Raw genomic sequence first — 10,090 nt, 5'->3', positions numbered from 1 at the left:
GTGTATGATTATTTAATGCAGCATTCAGGCTATGAAATGGGCTCCCAAATAATGGTAAGAGATTTGATGTTGTAGAATGCAGATTACAGAGCATTAAATGGACCTGCTTATCGGTGGATAAAAACTTTCCTCTTCGCAGTTTAATCTGGGATATCACATACCTTCGATCTGGCTGTTGGCAAGGAGTGCCTCCGTGCGATCTTGCGACAAAAAATGGAGGATCAAAGGTAGTTCCTAGAAGTTGTCAATGTGTGGCCTGTGCTCAAGCTGATGGCTTCGAAGGATCTGGGAGCTGCGCCCTGCCGTCCCTTGCTGACTCTAAAGACACATCATCATGCAACTCTTCTTTCGGTTTGTATGAACTGGAGGGACCTGAGCATTTCTCCAGCCATCATGTGAGTGAAAATCCAAATCCAGTTGGGGAAACAGAAACCGAAGAGTGCAGGAGGAAATGTTCTCATGATTGTTATACCTGCGCGGCATTCTCGCTCTGGAAATAGTCACCTGCATGCTTACAAACCAAGCAATGCTCCCGTCTCCTCTGGAGAAATGGGCTACCAAATAATGGTAAGAGATTTGATGTTGTAGAATGCAGATTACAGAGCATTAAATGGACCTGCTTATCGGTGGATAAAAACCTTCCTCTGTCACAGTCAAAGTCAACAGCTAAGCCCTCCAGTAGTTGGCACTCCAATCACAAACGCATTCACTGCCCCAGGATGGGCATGGCGATACCGTGGGCATGGTATGGGGCAAGAGCTAACCAGCTTGCTATCGGGCATTTAATGCACCCGATAGCGGCCTCACCATACATACATGTCCATGCTTTTCCATCTTGCATCCATCGTTTCTCCGGAGCAAGACGGTGCATCGCATCAAACTTTTTCCGGGAACGAGTGACCCACCCGATAGCGGCCTCACCATACATACATGTCCATGCTTTTCCATCTTGCATCCATCGTTTCTCCGGAGCAAGACGGTGCATCGCATCAAACTTTTTCCGGGAACGAGTGACCCACCACCTCCGAGCTGGCACCCGCTGTGCGCCAGCATTTTCAAACCAAAGCTGGCGCATTTTCAAACGATCCCTCACGCCAAAGATTCATTTGCTCCATTCGCGCTCCCGGAACAGGTCCTCTGCAACCCTCTTGAGCATTCGTTTCTCCGCTGTGCTGGCGCATTTTCAAACGATCCCTCGCGCCAAACATTCATTTGCTCCATTCGCGCTCCCGGAACAGGGCCTCTGCAACCCTCTTGAGCATTCGTTTCTCATGCTCACGAGAGAGTGAATGGAGCAAATGAATGTTTGGCACGAGGGATCGTTTGAAAATGCGCCAGCCCAGCGGGTGCTAGCTCGGAGGTGGTGGGTCACTCGTTCCCGGAAAATGTTTGATGCGATGCACCGTTGAGCTCCCGGAGAAATGATGGATGCAAGATGGAAAAGCATGGACATGTATGTATGGTGAGGTCGCTATCGGGTGCATTAAATGCCCGATAGCAAGCTAGTTAGCTCTTGCCTGCTATCGGGCATTTAATGCTAACTAGCCTGCTATCGGGCATGTAATGCACCCGACAGCGACCTCACCATACATACATGCCTATGCCTTTCCATCCGCATCCATCATTTCTCCGGGAGCTCGATGGTGCATCGCATCAAACTTTTTCGGGAACGGGTGACCCACCACCTCCGAGTTGGCACCCGCTGTGCTGGTGCATTTTCAAACCAATGCTCGCGCATTTTCAAACGATCCCTCGCACCAAACATTCATTTGCTCCATTCGCCCTCCCGGAACAGGTCCTCTGCAACCCTCTCAAGCATTCGTTTCTCCTGCTCACGGTGCTGCAAAGCCTTGCAGGTCCGCTCATGCTGTTGAATCCCGGCAGGCTGTGCCCCAGGCGTAAGGTAAATTAGGCAAATCTATTATTATAAATTAGGCAAAGGACTGCCCGTGATAGAGAAACTGATTAACTGCTGCACACTCTGCATGGCACACTAAATTATTTTAAGCAAAGTTCATGTTTCTCGTGTTTCTGCTAATTGCAACAGTTTAGCCTATTTTTAAACGAGTTCATCTTTTTGTGGTCCCTTTTTTTCCTAAATTCTAACAATTTAGCACAGTAAACCTTTAAATGAGCAGAAAAACACTAGAACAAAGTGCCTCAGAAGAAAGACATTTTGAATGAATGCACATGCTTCGGAAGGCATCTTTCGTTCAAGGTCTAATAGCAGTCCAACAAACTCTTTAGCAAGCTAGTGGGCTCTGTTGCAATGTATACTTTATTGAGTACTTACAGGACCTTATAATTACTACTGGGCACCATTCCAAGCCTACAGGTTCTGATGTATGCCTACATAATTTGTCGAGGGGCTTAGGGGTTCTGTAAGTGTTGATCAGTCTTGCAACTCTGCTATGCAATCTATTGTGCAAGTTGAGAGCTCCATTGTGGGCCTACACTTTATGTTTTTGACTTATTAGTGTTCCTAAGGTCCAGCAAACTCTATTATGGACTACTTCTTTTTGCTACAAGCTCACGAATCCTCTTAGAATTCATATTTTGAGAAGTACAACAATATATTACTTATCGTTACATACTAGAAAACATGCAACTTTTCTGAAGAATTTTTTATACTCTGTAGATAACAAATGGGAGGAGCATCTAATTATTAATCCAAATGATGTGTTAGGATCAAGTAAAAAGCAACATATTTTAACTTTTATTGTTGAAACTTGAAATCTGGGAAGGATTTTTTTAATAAAAAATCTTCTTGGCTATAAAAACAAGCAATGAACACTTTGCAATAAAAGACATCTACATTGGGATTATTTATTCATGGAATCATGAACCCCAGTGGATATTAATCTTTGCTACATTTCCATTGTGCTAAAAAAGAAGCCAACTTAAATAAATCATAAATGCAAAGATAACCTTGTTTTACCACTAGTTGGGCCACTTCACATCTGCCAATCTATTTGGGTGAAAGACCTTCAACAATTTTCTTTAATGGAGCTCTAATAAGTTTTATAAACTCCTTAAAGTAGATCAAGAGCTACTTGAAGATTCGCAATTTTGCCATCCCACTCAAATTTGTTATGACTTGACATAAAGCTTAACAAGTACTGAAAAGTCGCAATTTAAAAGACAAAATGCTATTTCATGTATAACTTCATACAACTACATGTGCAAAGTAGCATTTAGACAGGCTATGGACAATCTTAATTTAGCTCCTTTGCTGAATTGTCTGAATAATGTACGCCTGCAACTAAAATGAGAAACTAACTCTCCAAAGAAGGCTGCAGGCATAGGAATGCGGTAGCCTGCATATAATCCCATGCATAAATTTGTCTATCGATTTTTTTTTTCTTTTTTTCAGAAGAAAAAGCATAATAGTTTATATTAAGACAATATAAAGATCATGGTTCAGTACAAATGGGTGGCATTGCAGGCCCATAATGACCTAGAGGTATAAAATGTTCAATCACAATCTAGAGGTACATATAATTGGACCAGAGATACAAATATTTGGATAGACTTGTTGCTGATTATGAGTGCTCAAAGTTTGTCCTTTCTCTGAACAATAGACAGGTCATCTGATAGGCTAGAGCCTAGATTATAATCAGCATTAAAAACGAACATGCATTAAGAAGGCTGTACTGACATGCAAATATGCAAGTCTAAAACGACATGATTACTGGTCTATTTCCAATCCAGTAACTTCACTTACCGGCATTTCTTCAAGTCACTATAAAGTCCTTTAGCATACATTCCACTAGCATAACTTACTCACATATGCAGAGTTTTAAGTCCCAAGAGGCACATTTATGTCTCCACAGTGTTCGATACACCTATTACTTTATATTCTACCACACATTTATCTCCCACTTGAACCTGCTGGAAAGAAGTAGACTGCATAAGATTTTTATGTGATTAAAATAGACTCAGAACTGGCCTTATCAATCTTGACTACAAGCGTCACAAATGCCCTAGACCAATAAATATTTATATCTAGTTAGAAAATCTTTTACAGCAAAAAGAAAAAACAGGACATCTCAATACATGGGAACTTCATAACGAAAAGTTCCACATAAATTACAATCTTGATTAGGTACATGATATTCTAGTTTTATCAGAAGCCCATCATTATGCTACTTCCAAACCAGTTCAGAATATATTCAGTACACACACCTCGGAATTGGAATTCACCAAAACTCCATGTGCGTGCTGCAAAACCCACTCAACTGTTCCGAGACAATAAAGAATGTCTGCTCCCATGGGACTCCATTCTCCAGTCCTGCCTCCTCCGCCGGAATCTGTGATGCACCCTCTGGTCTTGTGAAGCACTTTTACCAACTAGCTGCATGTGATCTGCAAACAAAATTATGAGATGATTAACTATACCCAAGCCTAGCATTAGTTCATATATGACAGAAAGTAGCAGCAATTGCTAGTTAGAAGTATACCCATTTCATGGGAAGTAGAAGTGCAATAAGAAAGTTTGGCCTGATACTCCAAAGGCAGTCATCACTGACATGAAATTGACACGCACACTACACAATATGGTTCCAAATATCAACATCAACTAGAAAGCTGGATATTTGACAATTTTCTCAATAGACCCTCTGCAGGTTATGTGATTGAAAGATAAAAATCGAACATGTGTGCCTATTGGAGGGCATTTTCCTAACCACATAAGGGCTACAACATGAAGAGCGTAGTTCAATAAAAGGAGGGCATGTCAATAAACCTTTCAATTTATTACTTTGTTCACCCAGTTCTCGCAAATTCAAAGAGTACTCTTGGTTTCTCAAAGACAAATTGTAGATTGAAAAACCATTTAAACAAAAGACCTGCCCGTCTTAATTTATCTGTGCTTAGGTCTCTGAATTTACAGAAAGAGAGTGATCAGGATATGGACTTTGAAATAATCGAATGCCTGTCAGAGGATACATTTGACATGCAAAGAAGGGTTGCTTCAAATGAAAGGACAGTCTGTTCTTCTAACGTGAATGAAGAGCAATGGTTTATATAATGCCAACAAATCATAACATAGATACCTACTTATAGCAACAATTCTTACACTTGGGCACTTTTTCTGCTCATCATAACATAGATACCTACTTATAGCAACAATATATACAGTCCAGCCAAGGCAGAACACAACTACATCATTTGTAAGAAATGGTGAAGACAATGTGATAAAACAGGGGTGTTACTTGGTACTTTTTACTGCAAACTGCAGACTGGGGGAGCTTTGTCAAACAAACACCCTAAGGATATGGATAGTCTACGAAATTCTATTGTTGTCAGTATTTTTGTTGTAGCTGATGGGGTAAGGAGAAATCTACTGAACTAGGCAGTGGATCCATTATGCCTGCAGGATTTACTAATTCTCTCATAAAAAACTCATCTGAAAATTCACTATTGCAGGTTACTGCAACATTGACTTTTGCTGCTGCCTGTGCATAAGCGGGTACTACTATTCTCATTGGAAATGATTTAAGAGAATGTGCCCAGAACCACTGTGCAAAATATGAAACTGCTACAGCTATGGAATTCTTGAGTTGGTTCATGGTTTCACCATCATTTTTTTTTCTTACATTTTGGATGTTGGCAAAGAGGTAATATTTGGTGTGCCTTGTTGAAGAAGTCCATTCACACTTAACACCAGAAGTGTATGCAGCTTGATTTTTCCATGAGAATAAAGCTTTCTGCATCAAGCCAATTACCTTTTCGGGGTAATAATGTCCACTGGAAGTTTTGATATGGAAGACATATTAGAGCTAAGCTAAAGGTTACCTAGATTGTCTAGAGTCCATTTCTATATTAGCATGTTTTTTTTAGGGATCTTGGACATATGTTGATATGCAATATTAAGGGCAGCCCCTTCAGGAACAACAAAAACATCCATATCATTGATTTAGATGCACCATACTTCCAATTGGAAATACCCAATCATATTTTTGTCTATACATAGTTTAAGGTTTAAGTTCTTAATGTTGCTGCAACAACAAACACTCTCCCAAATGTGTGCCCCCCCAGATGTCTGTAAACAACAGAAAAATTAACCATACCACCTACAAGCCAATGCCCCTTCTTGTGGAGCTTATCACTGGCAATAATTGATGGATATGCATTGCTTGTAAAGCCCAGTCTACGAAATTCTCTTGTTGTCAGTTTTTTTGTTGTAGCTGATGGGGTAAGGAGAAATTTACTGAACGAGGCAGTGGATCCATTATGCCTGCAGGATTTACTGATTCTCTCATAAAAAACTCATCTGAAAATTCACTATTGCAGGTTACTGCAACATTGACTTTTGCTGCTGCCTGTGCATAAGCGGGTACTACTATTCTCATTGGAAATGATTTAAGAGAATGTGCCTAGAACCACTGTGCAAAATATGAAACTGCTACAGCTATGGCATTATTGAGTTGGTTCATGGTTTAACCATCATTTTTTTTTACATTTTGGATGTTGGCAAAGAGGTAATATTTGGTGTGCCTTGTTGAAGAAGTCCATTCACACTTAACACCAGAAGTGTATGCAGCTTGATTTTTGCATGAGAATAAAGCTTTCATGTTGCTGTTAAAACAGTTAAAACAAAATTTGTGGTTGTTTTTACACATCCAACTGATGAGAGTTATCTTCTCCAACTGTGTATAGAACCTGATGTAGATATGTTTTCTAGGCGTGCTACATCATCAAATATACAGGTGGTTTGATTTAAATCTGGTAAGATTGCTTCAACACCTAAACATACACTAGGTCTCCCAAGGACAAGAAAAATGCTGCCATATTCATATCTAAACCTGGAGAATGAGAACTAGGAAATTCTTTCCTCCAATACTATTTGTTCCAAGCCATTTATAATCTACATTAGTTATAAATGATAATATTATAAATGAAATTCAAATTTTATAAAGATTAATAACTTTTTTGGGAAATGGAATAAAAAACATAATCTTTCAATAAAAAAAATGTTATAATGAAGTTGTAATGATTTTCTGGAAATTTTGTAAAGTGGAATGAAAGCCATGGTTTTTGAACCCAAAAAAATGTCACAGTGAGTTTGTAATGATTGTCTGTAAGAGTAAAACAAGTGTGGTATTACTGTTTTTATTTTAAGCCAAGTCACGGTTTCAGACTTGCAACTCATGGTTCTAGGCCAACTTCATCAAATGATCATGGCACTTTGTTCCAGTGTTTTTCTGCTCATTTAAAGGTTTAATGTGCTAAATTGTTAGAATTTAGCAGAAAAAAGGGACCACAAAAAGATGAACTTGTTTAAAAATAGGCTAAACTGTTGCAATTAGCAGAAACAAGAGAAACATGAACTTTGCTTAAAATAATTTAGTGTGCCATGCAGAGCGTGCAGCAGTTAATCATCTTCTCTATCACAGGCAGTCCTTTGCCTAATTTATAATAATAAGGTTTGCCTAATTTCCCTTACGCCTGGGGCACAGCCTGCCGGGATTCAACACCGTGAGCGGACTTGCGAGGCTTTGCAGCACCGTGAGCAGGAGAAACGAATGCTCGAGAGAGTTGTAGAGGACCTGTTCCGGGAGCGCGAATGGGGCAAATGAATGTTTGGCACGAGGGATCGTTTGAAAATGCGCCAGCACAGTGGGTGCCAGCTCTGAGGTGGTGGGTCACTCGTTCCCGGAAAAAGTTTGATGCCATGCACTGTCGAGCTCCCGGAGAAACGATGGATGCAAGATGGAAAAGCATGGACATGTATGTATGGTGAGTCCGCTATCGGGTGCATTAAATGCTCGATAGCAGGTTGGTTAGCTCTTGCCTTCCGTGGAGCTGAGCGCGTAATGGCAGCGATTGAGAATAGAGTAGCATTTAATTAACCATTATCGAGGCACAGAATATGAGAAATTTAACCAGAATCCGCGGAATTTTGCTTCCTGATATCCTGGTACAGGGTTTGGAACTTCAAAATTTTCGTAGGAATAAAAAATTAGTGGACAAGATTATTAACTTATTCCGTGGAGCTGAGCGCGTAATGGCGGCAATTGAGAATAAAGTAGCATTTACTTAACCACCGCCAAACAAATATCGAGGCAAAAATGGCAGAATATGAGAAATTTAACCAGAAGCCGCGGAATTTGCTTCTTGATATCCTGGTTCAGGGTGTGGAACTTCAAAATTTTCCGAGGAATAAAAAATTACCGAACAAGATTATTAACTTATTGCGTGGAGCTGAGCGCGTAATGGCAGCAATTGAGAATAGAGTAGCATTTACTTAACCACCACCAAACAAATATCGAGGCAAAAATGGGAGAATATGAGAAATTTAACCAGAAGCCGCGAATTTGCTTCTTGATATCCTGGTTCAGGGTTTGGAACTTCAAAATTTTCCGATGAATAAAAGATTAGTGAACAAGATTCTTAACTTATTCCGTGGAGCTGAACGCGTAATGGCAGCAATTGATAATAGAGTAGCAATTACTTAACCACCGCCAAACAAATATCGAGGCAAAAATGGCAGAATATGAGAAATTTAACTAGACGCCGCGGAATTTGCTTCTTGATATCCTGGTTCAGGATTTGGTACTTCAAAATTTTCCGAGGAATAAAAAATTAGTGAACAAGATTCTTAACTTACTCCGTGGAGCTGAGCGCGTAATGGCAGCGATTGAGAATAGAGTAGCATTTACTTAAGGAGTTGTCTATAATGGGACGTTTTCATTGTGCAAAAATTAGCTATTAAATTTGCTATTTCAATAAATTTCTGCTGGATTTCGACTGGGAAAACCCATCGGAAAAGCTTTCAAAAAGTTGCGTTATAAACAACTGCTTTACTTAACCGCAACGGCCAAAGAAACTTATTCGGTGGAGCTGAACGCGCAATGGCAGCAATTGAAAATAGAGTAGCATTTACTTCACCACTGCCAAACAAATATCGAGGCAAAAATGGCAGAATATGAGAAATTTAACAGAAGCCACGGAATTTGCTTCTTGATATCCCGGTACCAGGTTTGGGACTTCAAAGTTTTCCCAAGGAGTCTAAAATTAATGAACAAGATTCTTAACTTATTCCGTGGGGCTGAGCGCGTAATGTCAGCGATTTAGAATATAGTAACATTTGTCATTTACTGATAGACAATGCATCAGCTGCCTTTTCTTACGAGATGAATGGGTGAAAACGACACCGCCAGATATTTTAGGAGGCTTTTTACTGCATAATTTATTAGGCCGATAGGCTTTCCTTTGAGTCAGACTTTCGTAGTTTTTTTTGTGAGATTGACACTTGGTATCTTTCAGACGAGAATGTACATCTGACATCTGTGGACAGTTTTTTAGGGCCACTACTGTGCTCTCTACTGACATCTGTGTACATTTTGTGATATTCGTCACGGTTTTCCTCATTCAGTTACTCGTCATGGCCTTCATCCTTCAGTTACGGGCGGAACATGGCCTTCATTGCTGTTATGGGCGGAGGGTTGTTATCGGCGGAGAGCTCGAGAACCATCGTCTTCGTTGTTACAAGTAAACGAGTCTATGTTGTTACAGGTAAACGCTTTGCTGATATCTCCTTCACTATCAGAAAATATGTTAATCTATTTTGTATAGATTTATGGTGAGTAATATGTTGCAGACTTGCTGCATAAATATAAACTCTCAAAAAACATCACCAGAAGGGGTGCACGTCAATGTTGTGTAGAAACTCAATTGAACAAACATTAAAAAGTATGACTAGGATTGTTTAGTGGTAATTTGCCTAACTGTTCACCACATTTTTATTACAGGTTTTCACTTATTCCAAGGTTTCGAGTCTTGGCCACAATATATTGCAAATTTGCAATTATTTCTTTATCAGGCACCGAAATTGTTCATCAATAGCAGCTTCATGCAGGAGCTCTTCACATTTTGAAGTGAATCATTATTTTTTTCAGTAATGGCAGCTTCATGCATGACCTCTTTACATTTCGAAATGAATCATCATTTAAGTTCAGTTTTCTCCTTTTTCATAAAAAATGTTAACAGGTATAAACACAAGCGCAGGGTTTAGAGATGGGAAACATGGATCCAAGACTCTGATGAAATTGCAGAATATTTAGACAAGCACTATGCCGAAAACACC

The 10,090-nt window shown here is 39.8% G+C and overlaps 1 long non-coding RNA gene across 4 annotated transcripts; it reads right to left on the bottom strand.

Annotated features, from left to right (window-relative positions):
• Positions 1 to 3,665: 3,665 nt before the first annotated feature.
• Positions 3,666 to 9,021, bottom strand: LOC149200324 (uncharacterized). 4 transcript variants are annotated; one of them, XR_016253822.1, is made up of 3 exons: positions 8,612 to 9,021; positions 4,186 to 4,365; positions 3,666 to 3,906 (listed from the first exon to the last, which is right to left on the bottom strand). It is a non-coding gene; the product is annotated as an uncharacterized LOC149200324 (long non-coding RNA). The 4 variants fall into 4 exon arrangements; XR_016253821.1 differs by lacking the exon at positions 8,612 to 9,021 and adding an exon at positions 4,461 to 5,139; XR_016253824.1 differs by lacking the exon at positions 8,612 to 9,021 and adding an exon at positions 4,461 to 5,139 and having other exon boundaries at positions 3,666 to 3,891.
• Positions 9,022 to 10,090: the final 1,069 nt, after the last annotated feature.

This window comes from Pinus tabuliformis, chromosome 2_1 (assembly GCF_031772625.1).
Source record: "Pinus tabuliformis cultivar Carrire ecotype Pingquan chromosome 2_1, CPIR1, whole genome shotgun sequence".
Taxonomy (NCBI): domain Eukaryota; kingdom Viridiplantae; phylum Streptophyta; class Pinopsida; order Pinales; family Pinaceae; genus Pinus; species Pinus tabuliformis.
This window is presented reverse-complemented; position numbering and strand designations above follow the sequence as displayed.